The 15,766-nt window shown below is 33.6% G+C and overlaps 2 long non-coding RNA genes across 2 annotated transcripts; both read left to right on the forward strand.

The window, feature by feature from the left end:
* Nucleotides 1-4,736: 4,736 nt before the first annotated feature.
* On the forward strand, nucleotides 4,737-6,280 carry LOC121214434 (uncharacterized). The gene is made up of 3 exons (XR_005910042.1): nucleotides 4,737-4,868; nucleotides 4,968-5,027; nucleotides 5,806-6,280. It is a non-coding gene; the product is annotated as an uncharacterized lncRNA (long non-coding RNA).
* A 4,973-nt stretch (nucleotides 6,281-11,253) lies between these two features.
* On the forward strand, nucleotides 11,254-13,241 carry LOC107944036 (uncharacterized). Its single transcript, XR_001696123.2, has 4 exons — nucleotides 11,254-11,466; nucleotides 11,876-12,108; nucleotides 12,246-12,626; nucleotides 12,706-13,241. It is a non-coding gene; the product is annotated as an uncharacterized lncRNA (long non-coding RNA).
* Nucleotides 13,242-15,766: the final 2,525 nt, after the last annotated feature.

A 15,766-nucleotide genomic window follows, 5' to 3' on the forward strand; every position in this document is an offset into this window, starting at 1 on the left:
GGAGTCATCTGTTCCATTTGAGACAAAGCTTCTCCACAATTGGGCTTGATAGACGACATATTAGTTTCTCAATCGATTTGCTTATTTTCAATTAGACTAAGGACATATTTAGGTTTATCTACTAATACAAGCTATCTTTTCATATCACGATCTGACCACGTGATACCGCTTAGTATTAATTTAAACATTAGATAACCAATGAGTCAACATTTGCTTCCATTTTGCTTTGCATGCAAAAACATTGAGGACAATATCCAAAGGGTATTACTTTAATTAATAGATATTATTAAACCAATTTGTTTGAAAAATACAATTATATAAAACGAACATAGTACACTTAGTGTACCAGATCCAACAGTGGCCACTACAGCTAGCATTGCCATTATAAGCAACATAACTTGACATTTTTGGAGTTGAAATCTTTTCAGCAAAATCAGTTGGGCAACGACTTAGATGATTTTGTGGACATGTGTTGGCTCATATTTGAAGATCCATTTTGTGGAATCAATCTTTGAATATTAAATCAATCTGAATCAAGCAAATTGGATCACTTATTTTGTGGAGATTGGCTTGACTTATTTGAAAATTTATTTTCGAAATCTTTGATTTATTCTTGACTTTGAGGATATTTGTAAAGTTTTTTTTTACAAGGCTATTTTTTGTGGGATATTGATTCTAATTGATCTTTTATCTTTGCAAACATTAAATTCTTATATATTAGAGGCTTGTATAAGTTAAAAAAAGATAGAGTTTTTATAGCACTTATTTTTTTCATTGAGGAACTTGTATTTGATAGTGCATTAAGAGTGTAAATTAAGTTTGTTGCTTGGTTTTACAACCAAAATTCTCAAGGGAATTTAGTGGTGAGTGATTTAGATCTTTAGATACAAAAGTGAGGTTGCTATACCGAGTTGTGATAGGACTTCAATAACTTGTTGTCTTGGGATTAAAAATAATGAATTTACTCACTAAGTTAGGTTCCATAGACATAGAAAAATCGATATGCGTAAACAATCATTTGTGTTCCATTTTTTGTTGTTGTGTTCATCATAGTGGCATCAAAGGTTGCCACTACAGCCATCACTTTGGTCATCAATTACGCACTTTATTTTTTTAAGCAATTATCAACTTTATGCTCCAAGAGAATGCTTGTTTCTAGTACAATTGATCAATTTTTGTAGGAAGCATAATGACAAAAAAGAAAATGGTTACAATCAACCCCTTCTGTAACAACTCCATTTGTATCTTTGCATGTTATAAAAAGGTGGTTGTTATATACTATAACAACATGTTGTTATAAAAAGATAATTATTGTAAACCTAAAATAGAATTTATATCGTGAATTACTATCAAATAAAGAAATTGAGAATTATATTAAAAAAAGGAAAGTAGAAATCAAATCAACAAAATTAAAAGATGTATAATAGGTGCATGCATTATTACCTTTATATTTTATTTTACATTTTTCACATGATTAATTATAAAATTCATCAATCTAACAAATAATTAATCGATATGAGTTTAAATTAAATTAAATTAGTTAATTTATCATGTGTTATTAAATACAAGTAATTAATTTATAAGATTATGATGTTCTAAATTCATAGTAAATTAATATTTAATTAGAGAACTTAATAGTTTATTGAATTGATATCTTTAATTCCACGAAGATTTTTCATGTCAAATTTAAACATTTTATTAAAATAATATTTTAGTTAAGATCATTTTTATTTAATAAATTAGAATTCATATAAGCAGTATAATTAATCATAATAAATTATAATTAATAGGCTTGTATATCGGTCCAGTGTAATTAATAGACTTGCTTAAATGAGTTTTAAAATATATTTTTAAATTTAAAATTTTATTTCTTGAATAATGAATTGTTACCTGCTTAATTTATGAAATATCTTTATTGACTTATTTGATTGCATTGGTGAAACAATTATTTTAGTATTTTTAAATTTTATGTATATAATATTTTTAAAAAAATAATAATAAATCTAAAATGACACATCGAAACAGCTGAATATTGGCACATGCGAATACCAATAAAAAAATCAACATCCACCAATTTACCCGTTACTTTTTGGTATTAGGTAGTGGGAGATTTGGTTTTTGCTTTTGTTTTTGAGATGTTGATATGTTTCACATCATCCATAAGATGGGCTCTACCTCACCTTTTGTTTGTCTGTTTCCCATGCTTTCCATACAAATCACTAAAAGAATGGGCTAAAATGTCAAATAAACTCTTCAAAAATAATTTTTAAAAAACTTAATTAAGTCTCTTATAATAAAGTGCACCAAATTGAGCTTTTTAAATCTCAATTTGCACTTAATTAATCCCCTTGAATTCATTTTCCCATTGAATCCCTTTACGTTCAGTTAACTGCTGACGGGGCAGGTGATGTGGAAAAATGATGGTGTGTTAATTAGTTTATATGGCAAGCTAACATGGAGGGCTTAAATGATTTTTTATTATTTTACAAGGGTTTAATTAATTATTTAAATAAAAAATTATTAAAATTTTAAAAAAATCTAATTTTAAAATATAAATTATAAAAATCATAAAAAATATTTTAAAAATATTAAAAATGATAGAAAATTTTTAAATGTTATAAATAGTTTATAAAAACACAGGAAATTTATTAAAACATCGTTAAATATAAATACATTATCATAAAAATAGCATAAAATTTTAGAAATTATTAAAAAATACAAAGAAATACGAGTAAGTTAGAGAAAATTATTAAAAATACAAAAAATATTAAAAATTAGTAGTAACTTTTATAAAAATTATTAAATAGATTTTTTTATTGGTTTGGAGTGTTTGGCATTTTCAATTTTATTTTTTTGGACATTAGAGTCTTTGGTTTTAGTAATAAGGAAATGGGGAGATTGAAGTGCGATGATCAAACTTGTGAGGGGTTTGAGTGACCATGGGTTTAGTACTTGATGGCTTAAAGTGAGCGATCAATAGAGGTGTTCATGGACCGATCCTGTTCAAAAAATAAAAAAAATGTTAAAGAAAGCTTTTCTAAATATTTTATATATCTTATAATTAAGTTAAAAATATATTTTTATTATTTTTAAAATGGCGAAACGAATCATTTTGGCGAGCTAGGTCTAGTTGGGCTCAAGCCTAGAAAGTTTTATGCAATTAGGCTTAATTAAGCTCCACCCAACTCATGAATACCTCTAGTGATATATAATGATGTTGTATTTGAGGAAAGATGATGCGAGGGACATTAATAAGGAAGGGTTGATATATGATGTATGACAATGCGTGAGAGAAAACAAAAATGTGTAATAATTTTAAATTTTTTATAACTTTTTCTTTAATTTTTATATTTCTTTATAGTATTTGAATAGTTTTAATAAATTTTATATATTTTTTCTAAAAAAATTTATAGCATTTTATATTTTTCTATATTTTAATGTCTTATAATTGTTTATAAATTTATAATAATTTTTATGAATTTTTAATTTATATTTAAAAACTAGATTTTTTTTAGAATTTAAAAATCGAAACAATTGAATAGGTGGAATCGCTTCTTTAAAAAATATTTTTTTATATTTTTATGAAATTTTAATTATTTATTTAATCGTTGTTAGTTTAAGAGCCGATTGAATTAAGAATCGAGAATTTTAGACATTGTGTCCTAACTTACGGGACGTGATTCTTCTTCTGGATTAACGTAGAAATATGCTTCTCTCTTTAAAGTTTATTTTTCAAAATTTTGATAAAGGATCGTATTTTGAATCTTTTTCAAGTTTTCAATATTCGACACTAAGACATTAATTAATCAACTAGGTATCAATTTTGGGCGTTACGAGGGTGCTAATCCTTCCTCGTGCGTAACCGACTCCCGAACCTATTTTTCTAAATTTTGTAGACCAAAACCGTTGTTTTAATAAAATCAAATCGTTTATTAAAAACAACTACTTTTCGAGGTGACCCGATCACACCTCATAAAAAAAAAGGATTGGTGGGGACATTCGTTTTCGTTTTCGTTTTCAAAATCCAAGTCAAGCCCGTTTTATCAAAAAAATGATTACTAGCTTTAGTCAAAATTGTTAAGATCAATAGAATAAGTGAATAGCTTAGAATGTCACTAAATCTTTTGACGTGAAGACAAATGACAACCTAAACACTTGACTCCAGTTACTCAGTCGATCAGAATTCTAAGACTTTACTCATAATTTAGCAATTAGTGAGTATTTATTAAATTATTTTATTGATTATTTTTCAATTTTTTTCTTTTGTGATCGAATACAAGATGAAACATACTTTAAGAGTGTCAATCTCGTTAAAGATTGTGTGAGCCTAATCTTTTTTTTTTTTTTTTTGTGAGTGCTTCAGCTAAGTAATTAATAATTATTATTATTTACTTTAAAATAATAATAAAATTCATGTAAAAGAGTAGCAATGGCATAGTATTGAAACATGCTTAATAGAAAATATTCTATCAATTTTTGAATGGTTTAAACAATAAAATGATATCTAAATTATATTAATTTTTTAAAATTGGTATTTAAATTTTTCTTTAGTCAAAATGGTATCTAAACAATTAATCTGTTATCTATTTAATTCAGCCAATCATTTGCCACGTAAAATATTTATTAATTTTTTTCAAAATATTACTAAAATTCCATAAATAAAATTAAAAATAGTTAAAAATAAAACATCATAAATTTAATAAAATTTAAACATTAAGGGAAAACATTTTACTGATTGAAAATACCCTTAATCAGATTTTACTAACAATCCCTATTTTTTTCAAACAAATCACAAACTCTTTTAGTTCAAAAAATTGCAAATCATCTTTTTACAACCTTCATTAATCCTTTGTGGAATTGATAGAAGGGTACGTTTGAAGAATTAATTTGTTTTTCTTGAAACCCTTGTTTGTCAATTTCATTGATGAAACCTTTCTAATTTCATCAGTATTTGATTTTTATTTTAGGTTAATCGTAAAACTTTAACTGATTTGGGCAAACCGAAGGAGTTGTAAAAAGGTTGAAAGGTATGATTTAGGCTTAAGGGTTCTTTTATAGTTAATATGTAGAATCTAATGTATGTGACTTTTGGCAGGTTGTCGGTTCTTGAAATTTTATATTGAGAAAGTAGAACACACCTTTTAAGGGGAAGTTCTTTGTTTGACTCGAGATTATTAGTCTGTTGACAAAAAGCCAAAAAAATGTGCCATTTGCTTTGAAGTTATTTATGATTGTTTACGATAAATTGAGGGTTTTTAATGGTGTTTATATATGTATTTTGTTAAGATACATAATGATACAACTAGAGTTTGTGATATGTTTTGAGATGATAGGCTTCTCGATTATGTGATTTATTGTCCTTAGCTAATTCAAATATAGATTAATGAGGTTGGTTTAATATATGTTGTAGGGAACAACGAAAATGGGGAAAAATTAAATATTACCCTAAAACAAATTGATAATTAATATAGTTAAATTAAATCCATTTTGTTTTGGCAAATGAAAACCATTGGTTTTTAAAGGTTTGAGAATTGAGGAACCTTTGCAAAACATAATGCAATATCATCACTAAAACACTGTTTATAGGAGCTGAGTATAAATATTCTCTTTTCATGTCTTTGTTGTTGGGTTTTTTAGGTCTTTTTGTGACAATTATCAGTCCTCTCATTTCAATATTTATGATAATAATACCTGTAAAGCATGTTGGTCATGTCTTATTTTTACTATACTAAAATTTGTACTATTGTAGTACTTATTATTAAAGTTCTAGTCCCGTGACAATTGGTATTGGACTAAGATTTGCAGCTTTCTGTTGAGATGAGGAAAGGAGTAGAAGAGCAGATTGAACCCAGAGAGACCCATGGGAGGGGCAGGAACTATTTATATATTTTTGAGATGTTGATATCTTCCAGAGCCTTTTATGACCACACACGATAATGGGTAAGATAGGGTCCTACCTGACTTTTGGTTTATCTGTTTTGAAGGGGAAAATGGTTCTGGTTTAGAGAAGAAAAATGAATGCTTTGATGAAGCTTCTAATTCTTGCTCCATGTTGTTTCTTCTTCATAGCTTTAATAAAGTTACTTTATGATTACCTATGGATACCTCTCCGTATTCAGCATATGCTGAATTCACAGGGGATCAAAGGACCTCCTTACAGATTCATCCATGGCAACAACAACGAAGTTACCAAAATGAAACAAAATGCTTTAAGTAAATCTGTGGGTTTGACAGATGATTTATTTCCCAAAGTACAGCCACATATTTACACCTGGATCAACAGATATGGTAAGATCCATGCTTGTTTTCTTCACTAAGATTTACGACTTGTAGTTCTGAGAAAAGGTAGACCCTGTTGGTGCTGTAACTGAAACTAACAGACTCAGCATAGACTTGTCGAGCAAGTCTCGAGACTTGCTGAGCAAACAAGAGAATTCGAGCAAAAGAAAGGAAGAAAAGCTAAGAAAAATGAATAGGAAAATTGATGAACAAAACTGAACTATATTCATAAAATTGAATAATGGCATAATGCCAATACATAAATCAAGCACTAAGCTTGTCAAAAACAGCAAGTAATTACCTAAACATCACCTACTCCCACTAATTACATGGAAACTTGAAATTTTAGCTTGTAAACCTATACAAAGTTGTGTTTACAGCTCATACATAAGCTAATTACATCAGTCAACAACCTAACTTAGTTAGAAATGAACTAAGATTACATTTCATTGACTAGAAATTACAAAATAAACAAAATAAGCTTGCATCAGCAGCTCCTGTATGTCTTGGTCTTCATGGCCTGCATGCTGTCGAGTTTGTTGCATGCTGAACCAACTTCATCACTCCTCCTCTGAATTACAGAGGATCAGCTTTACTTCCTGAGCTTGCTCCATTTCTCGAACAACATGCAGCTTGATGCTGAAATGCTTTGTTCTTCCGTGGAACACTAGATTTTTAGCAATTGCTACAGCAGATTGGTTGTCACAGAAGATCTCAGTAGCTTCCTCTTGATGCATATTCAAGTCAGCTAAGATTTTCCTTAGCCATATGGCTTGGTTGACAGCACTTGCTGCGGCCACATACTCTGCTTCAGCAGTAGATTGAGCCACTAGACTTTGCTTCTTCGAGCTCCAGCAAAACATGGCTGAACTAAGATTAAAAGCATACCCTGAGGTGCTTTTCATGTCATCTATCGAGCCAGCCCAGTCACTATCAGTGTAGCCAACCAGCTTCAGATTTCCTTCTTTGCTATACTTCAAACCATAGTTCAAAGTGCCTTTGACATATCTCAGCACTCTCTTTGCAGCTTGGAAATGCTTCTCATTGCAGCAATGCAGGAATCTTGAGAGCAATCCTATAGCATACATGATGTCTGGTCTAGTGGCAGTCAAGTATAGCAAACAACCAACTAGACTCCTGTAGGTTGTTTCACATACCTTCTCAAAAACACCTTGGCTCGATAGTTTTTCTCCAACAGCAACAGGTGTTTTAGTTGCCTTGTTGTTTTGCATGGAAAACTTGGTCAGAATCTTTGTGGCAAAGCTTCTCTGGCTTAGAAATATCTCATTCTGTACTTGAGACACCTCCATTCCAAGAAAATAGGACATCTCCCCAAGATCAGACATTTCAAACACTTCCTGCATCTTGGTCTTGAAATCAGCCAGCACTGCTCGATCTCCTCCTGTCACCAGAAGGTCATCAACATACAGGGACACAATGAGTTGTGTTTGTGTCCCTTGTTTCTTGACATACAGTGTTGGCTCACTCTTGCTTCGATCGAATCCCAGATCAGTCAAGTAGCCATCGATTCTGCTGTACCAAGCCCTTAGAGCTTGTTTTAATCCATATAGGGCTTTCTTTAGTTTGTAGACCATATGCTCTTTGCCAGCTATTTCAAACCCTTGTGGTTGTTCAACATAGATGTTTTCATCTAGGAAACCATTCAGAAAGGCTGATTTTACATCGAGCTGATGGATCTTCCACTCGAGCTGTACTGCTAAGCCAATCAGTAGTCTGATGGTGTCGAGCCTGGCCACTGGTGCAAAGGTCTCCAAGTAGTCCAGGCCATATCTCTGACTGAACCCCTTGACTACTAGCCTTGCTTTCAGCTTGTTCAAGGTACCATCAGCATTCTGTTTGGCTTTGTACACCCATTTCACCCCAATCACCTTCCTTTTGACTGGCCTTTCAACCAATTCCCAGGTTTGGTTCTTCTCAATCATGTTGATCTCCTCAGCCATTGCCTGCTTCCACCCTTGCTGAGCCTCAGCCTCTTCAAAGTTGCTTGGTTCAGCTATGGCTACATGAGCCCTTTCATAAATCTCAGTCAATGGCCTTGTTCCTCTGACTGGTTCATCATCAATGTCCATTTCTGGAACATTTTGGTCTGGCTCAGCTTGGTCTGTTGCTAGTTCTTCAGAAACTTCTTCAGGTTCATGTCTTTCCTAGTTCCAACATGACCTTTCATCAAATACCACATCCCTGCTAACTGACACTTTGTTTGTTGAAGGATCCAAGATCCTATAGCCCTTCTTAACAGTGCTGTAGCCCACCAGTACAGCAGGTTGAGCCCTTTCAGACAATTTGTCCCTTTTAACAGTAGGTACATGTGCATAACAAATGCATCCAAAGACTTTCAGATGAGCCAGTGATGGCTTGAAGCCAAATCAGGCCTCGAATGGGGTCTTCTGATCCAAAGCCTTTGTTGGTAGTCTATTTTGAATGTATGTTGCAGTGTTAACTGCTTCTGCGCATAGTATTCTAGGCAAATTCTTCTGAATCATTAAGCATCTGGCCATATCCATCAAACTCCTGTTCTTCCTTTCACTTACACCATTCTGCTGAGGTGTATATGTGTTGGTAAGTTGATGTTTGATGCCTGCCTTCTCACAGAAGGCTTGGAACTGAGCTGAGGTGTACTCAGTCCCATTATCAGACCTTATGGTCTTCAGCTTGCAGCCTGTTTCAGTCTCAGAAGCAGTCTTGAACTTCCAAAACACTGAGGCCACCTCTGATTTTTGTTTTAAGAAGTAAATCCAACAATATCTTGAAAAATCATCAATGAACAGTATAAAATACCTGTTTCCACTTAATGACTCAGTCTTCATAGGGCCACACACATCAGTATGCACCAGTTGGAGTTTTTCAGAGGCTCTCCAGGCTTGATTCGAGGGAAATGGGAGTCTGGCCTGCTTTCCTAGCTGACATACTCCACATACATCATCATGGTCCACTGAGTTGATGAAGTTTTCAGCCAGGTCTTCTCTGACCATTCGGGCCATCGATCTGAAGTTGGCATGTCCCAGCCTTTGATGCCACAACTTGGATTCATCTAATGTGGCTGTGTAGGCAATGTCTGACTTCTTTGTCCAGTCAACCACAAAGCTCTTATCAGCCATAGGGACTGCCATCAGTTTGGATCCACTTGGATCACTGATTTGGCACTGGTTGTCTTTGAACACAACAGAATACCCTTTCTCCAGCAATTGAGCTATGCTAAGCAGGTTTCTGTCAATTTCAGGCACCAAGAGCACATTTGAAATCACTTTGGCACCTGTAGAAGTGCATATCAGCACATCACCCTTGCCTTCAGCTTGAATGAAATGACCATTTGCTATTTTGACCTTAGTTCTGCAGCTTCTGTCTAAAGACTTGAAGATTGCAGCATCAGGTGTCATGTGGTTGGTGCATCCACTATCTAGGAGCCAACCAGATGAGAACCTTTCCTGAGCAGCTGAGCATGACACAGCAAAAACTTGCTCCTCTTAGTCACTGTCCTCCTTAGCTACTCGAGCCTCAGCTTTCATCTGTTGAAACTGATTGTGCCTTGATTTGGCCTTGCTCTTGCAAACTCTCTCAACATGACCCTTCTTCTTACAATGCTGACATACAGTTTCTGGATTAAACTAGCACTTTTCTTCTGGATGACCAACCCTTCTGCAGTGCTTGCAAGTCTGACCTTCTCTCCTTGCAGCATCATTCTTTGGCTTGTCTCTCCAGGCCTTCTTGCCTTTATAGGCAGTGTTTTTTCTTGCCTGAAAGGCACCTTCTTGATGCTCCTCCAGCCTGCTTGCTCTCCTCTGCTCTTGAGCATATAGAGCATTGATCAACTCTGTCAGGGAGATGGTGGACAGATCCCTTGAGTCCTCGGGAGATGAGATTTTTGCCTCATACCTCTCAGGCAGAGTTGCTATAACCTTCTCCACTATCCTAGCTTCATTGAACTGCTCTCTAAGGAGCCTGATGCTGTTAACCACAGCCATAATCCTGTCAGAATATTGCTTGACAGTTTCTTCTTCCTTCATCTTCAAATTCTCGAAATCTCTCCTCAAGTTCAACAACTGTTGCTGCCTTGTCATCTCTGTCCCTTGAAACTCTTCCTGCAACTTGTCCCAGGTCTGTTTTGGTGATTCACAGGCCATAATCCTTGTGAAAATCACATCAGACACTGAGTTCTAGATGCAAGACATGGCTTTGTGCCTCTTGGTCCTCTCATCAGCATGCTGCCTGATCTGAGCCACTGTTGGATTGCCTCTAAGTGGTTCTGGTTCAACATCTGAGTTGACCACCTCCCACAGATCGTATGCCTGCAGGTAGGTCTTCATTTTGACCACCCATATGTGATAGCCTTCTCCATTGAATACTTGAGGTGCAGCTGGTGAAAAGCTTGATGAAGCCATGTATTTGTATAACAGATCCCTTAAGAAATAGGCTCTAGATACCAATTGTTGGTGCTGTAACTGAAACTAACAGACTCAGCACAAACTTGTCGAGCAAGTCTCGAGACTTGCTGAGCAAACAAGAGAATTCGAGCAAAAGAAAGGAAGAAAAGCTAAGAAAAAATGAATAGGAAAATTGATGAACAAAAAAGAACTATATTCATAAAATTGAATAATGGCATAATGCCAATACATAAACCAAGCACTAAGCTTGTCAAAAACAGCAAGTAATTACCTAAACATCACCTACTCCCACTAATTACATGGAAACTTGAAATTTTAGCTTGTAAACCTATACAAAGTTGTGTTTACAGCTCATACATAAGCTAATTACATCAGTCAACAACCTAACTTAGTTAGAAATGAACTAAGATTACATTTCATTGACTAGAAATTACAAAATAAACAAAATAAGCTTCCATCAGCAGCTCCTGCATGTCTTGGTCTTCATGGCCTGCACGCTGTCGAGTTTGTTGCATGCTGAACCAACTTCATCAGACCCTTTTTCTTTTCATGTTATTAGGGAAGAATTTTGTTTATTGGAAGGGTGCTCGAGCAGAATTGGTGATTTCAGAGCCTGAATTAGTCAAAGAGGTTCTGAAAAATAGTGAACAAATTTTTCAGAAAAAGAAACTTTCAGATATTGGTAGGAAGTTCTTGGGGGAATGGTCTTATTTTCATTGAGGGGGAAAAATGGGCAAAGCATCGAAAGCTGGCCAATCACACTTTCCATGGGGAAAGCCTAAAGGTAAGTCTTCTAAATATATAAACTAGGTGTAATTAATTTACAAGAATTATACATAGACTACAATATTTTGGTAAAATTGTGTATTGTTAGCTAAGGATAAGTTTATTATGGGCGTTGAAAAAGTGTAGTAAAAACATACTTTTGAAAAATTTAACACCATTTACTACTTAGGAGGTCAATTTTAAACTTGATGTTCTAAAATAAAAGATTGAATCAGAAATTTAAAAAAAAAGTAATTTCATTAAAAAGCACTCTTTTAGCTTTTTGACTTGGATTAAAATCTAGTTTGAAAAGGTGTTTATTTGTCAAATTGTTTAATTTGAAATCATGATTTTGTGTTGAAAAGTGTTTTTCTGACTCCAATTATATATGTCACTACTACTTACATATAGGAGGATTGTTTGGGCAGAACATGACTCCAGCAATAATTGCTAGTGTTGAAACAATGCTAGAAAAGTGGAAAGGCCAATAAGGCAAAGAGATTGAACTGTACCAAGAATTTAGGTTATTAACTTCAGAAGTGATTTCCAGAACAGCATTTGGTAGCAATTACATGGAAGGGGAGAAGATATTTGCCATCTTGAGCAAGTTGGCAGTAATTATGAGTCGAAATGTTTCCACGACTAGAATTCCTTTGATCAGGTATCTTCCCTCTAAGCTTAATTAATCCCAACTTTTACCTTGATTTCAAGTAGCTTTTGAATGCAACTTTTAGACTTTCATTCCCCATGGATTTGGTTTTCTCCTTATGTATAGCTGACCCTGGTTTGCTTTTACAGCAAGTTGTGGAAATCTGCTGATTTGCTAGAGTCTGAAAAACTTTCAAAAGAAATAAAAGATCATCTGATGAAGATTGTTAAGAAAAGAGAAGACAAAGTTGTGAATGGAGAAGTCAATAGCTTCCGCAGTGATTTTTTTGGATTACTTCTAAATACCTATCATGATTCGGATGCGAAAAACAGGATTTCATTGGAAGACGTGGTAGCTGAATGCAAAACATTCTTTTTTGCTGGACAAGAAACTGTTAATTCCTTACTTGCATAGATAGTCTTGCGCATTTGGCAATCCATGGAGATTGGCAAGAAAAAGCGAGAAGAGAGGTGGTTGACATATTTGGTAACCAAAATCCACATCTCGAAGGCATCGCCAAACTCAAAATAGTAAGAAAACTATATAACTGGGAATTCAAATAGCCATCGACATGATGTAATCTGACATATTTTTCTATTTTCCAAACAGATGACCATGATCATCAATGAAGCTCTAAGATTGTATGGTCCAACAGGTGTCCTCCAAAGAACAGTTACAAGAGAAATTCAGTTGGGAAAGCTACTCTTGCCTGCTAATATAGATATTCTGCCTTTAAATATTGGACTTCACCGTGACCCTCACTTTTGGGGAAATGATGTGCATCATTTTAAACCTAAGAGATTCACTGAAGTGATTGCCAAAGCTACCAATTACACCGCGGCTGCCTTTTTCCCCTTCAGATTAGGACCTCGATCTTGTGTTAGTATGACATTTGCAATGATAGAAACCAAGATTGCTCTCTCCATGATTCTACAACGCTACACCATTATCCTTTCCCCTGCTTATGTCCACTCTTCAATACTTATTCTCAACTTTCAACCCCAAAATGGAATTCAAGTAATACTTGAGCCGAATACATAGTAATGCTTGAAGTACATAGCCGTTAAGAACTAGAGGTTTAACATGGTTCATGTATTTTACTTTTAAGAGATGATATTTAATATGTTTAAAGGTTCTAGCATTCATCATTAAAGACAAACGGCTTGTGGCCATGTTTACTTTTTATCTATCATGCAATGTCGATAAGAAGATATCATTTACCTTTTAGTTGGGTTATGAATTCTACTATTGTGAATGATGTTACATACTATACAAGTTCTATACCCAATGCACCAACTTTCGGTTCTTTATCTATTTGAACTTAGCCTTTTACTTGTATCAAAGTATACGAGTCATGCTTGTATAGTCCACCATCCACTCAAGATTAAGGTATATCACACAATGAACATCACAAGTAAATAGATCCATAAATGGATCTAGAATCTATTCTACTTGGGTCTTTTCTGATGTATTGTCAGTCCAGTCAATCACATCTATGTCTTTATCTTTTAGGAGTTATCTGTTCCATTTAAGACAAAGCATCTCCACAATTGGGTTTGATAGACGACATCTTAGTTTTTCAATCGATTTGCTCAATTTTGATTAGACTAAGGACATATTTAGGTTTATATACTAATACAAGCTATCTTTCCATATCAAGATCTGACCACGTAATACCGCTTAGTATTAATTTAAACAATAGATAACCAATGAGCCAATATTTGCTTCCATTTTGCTTTGTGTGCAAAAACATTGAGGACAATATGCAAAGGGTATTAATGTAATTAATAGATATTATTAAACCAATTTGTTTGAAAAATACAATTATATAAAACGAATATAGTACACTTAGTGTACCAAATCCAACAATGGCCACTACAGCTAGCATTGCCATAAGCAACATAACTTGACATTTTTGGAGTTGAAATCTTTTTAACAAAATCAGTTGGGCAACGACTTAGATGATTTTGTGGACATGTGTTGGCTCATATTTGAATATCCATTTTGTGGAGCAATCAATCTGTTAAGATTAAATCAATCTGTTAAGATTAAATCAATCTGAATCAAGCAAATCGGATCACTTATTTTGTGGAGATTGGCTTAACTTATTTTAAAATTTATTTTCGAAATCTTTGATTTATTCTTAACTTTCAAGATATTTGTAAAATTTGATAACACTCTAGAATAACGTATTTTTATGTATTAATTATGTATTTATTTTGAATATGATCCTGCTAATTTGAGCTATTTATGATATTTTATCTCATAGGGACTAAATTTGAGACAAAAGCAAAATTAAGGGCAAAAAGTGTGAATTTAGAGATAAAATGGGCCAATGTGCGACACAAATAAAAGTTGGTGCCAAAAGTGCAAGCATGGAGGACACAAGGGTTGAAATGCAAAAAAAAGAGATTTTATTCTATCAAACTCTATTTTAATTATATTAGGATAATTAATATTAAGATAATTATTAAGGATTATCTAATTTTAGGATTTTATTTTATTTATCTTCAATTAAATGTTTTTATCTTTTGGAGTTTAAGTAGGATTAGACTATCTCCCCTAGCACTATAAATAGGGGTAAAGTAACTCAAAAATGATGTAAACACTCTCTCCCCCAAAAGTCTAGGCTTTTGTTCTCCTCATATTTCCTTTCAATAAAATCTCTATTTTTATTTTATTTATTTTCTTTTTCACCACAACCATGAGCCACTAAACTCATCTAGCCGAAAGTTGTCGATATTTTCCAAAAAGGGTTCTCGAGGCCTAGAGTCCGTACTTAGCCTCCTCGCTGAGTATTCATTGTTTCGCTGCACTACGGGGCTGACGCTTCCATCCATGTCCCTTAAGAAGTAAGATTTTCAATGTATGCAAAGGCGACTGCTTTGTATGTTTTAGGAAGATTGCATAGTCAATTCGTTAACTTACTGCGTTAGAGGTTAGTGAGCCCAAGAGACAAAATGGCATGGGATTCACCATTGAGAAGCGCTGATCTAGCATAAGACGATCCCATAGAAGCAATTGTTGGCTAGAGTCAGGTTTCACTAAATCGTAAGTCTAAATCCTTAGAGCTGGTGGTCGTAGGCGTCCTCTTCCACTATAACTGGCTTATTCGGTTTAGGAAGGATCATCTAAAAGTTGAGGATTGAACCCAAGGCGGAACGAGAAAGCTGGAGGTTGGAATCTCCCATAAGAATTTTCTTTCTCTTAACTTTATTTTTAATTTCTCGAATTTTTGATTCAATATTCTTAATTTTGTTTTTATTTTATTTTTCGTTTCCAGACCCAAACCTTTAATTCTATTTTTTTATTTTTTTTCCAGGAACGCAGGTTTTCTTGGGAAAGATTCTGCTTGGGATTTCACAAAATAAGATATTGTGCAAATCCAGTCCCTAAGGATTTTACCTTACTTTCCTTTTACTATTCTTTTTCATTATTTATTAGGGATAGGATATTTTTTGTGCTTTCAACAACCGCATTAGTAAAGTTTTTTTTACGAGGCTATTTTTTGTGGGATATTGATTCGAATTGATCTTTATCTTTGCAAACATTAAATTCTTATATATTAGAGGCTTGTGTAAGTTAAAATAAGATAGAGTTTCTATTGCACTTATTTTTTTCATTGAGGAACTTGTAATTGATAGTGCATTAAGAGTGTAAAATAAGTTTG

The sequence above is a fragment of the Gossypium hirsutum genome, chromosome D02 (genome assembly GCF_007990345.1).
Source record: "Gossypium hirsutum isolate 1008001.06 chromosome D02, Gossypium_hirsutum_v2.1, whole genome shotgun sequence".
Classification (NCBI taxonomy): Eukaryota; Viridiplantae; Streptophyta; class Magnoliopsida; order Malvales; family Malvaceae; genus Gossypium; species Gossypium hirsutum.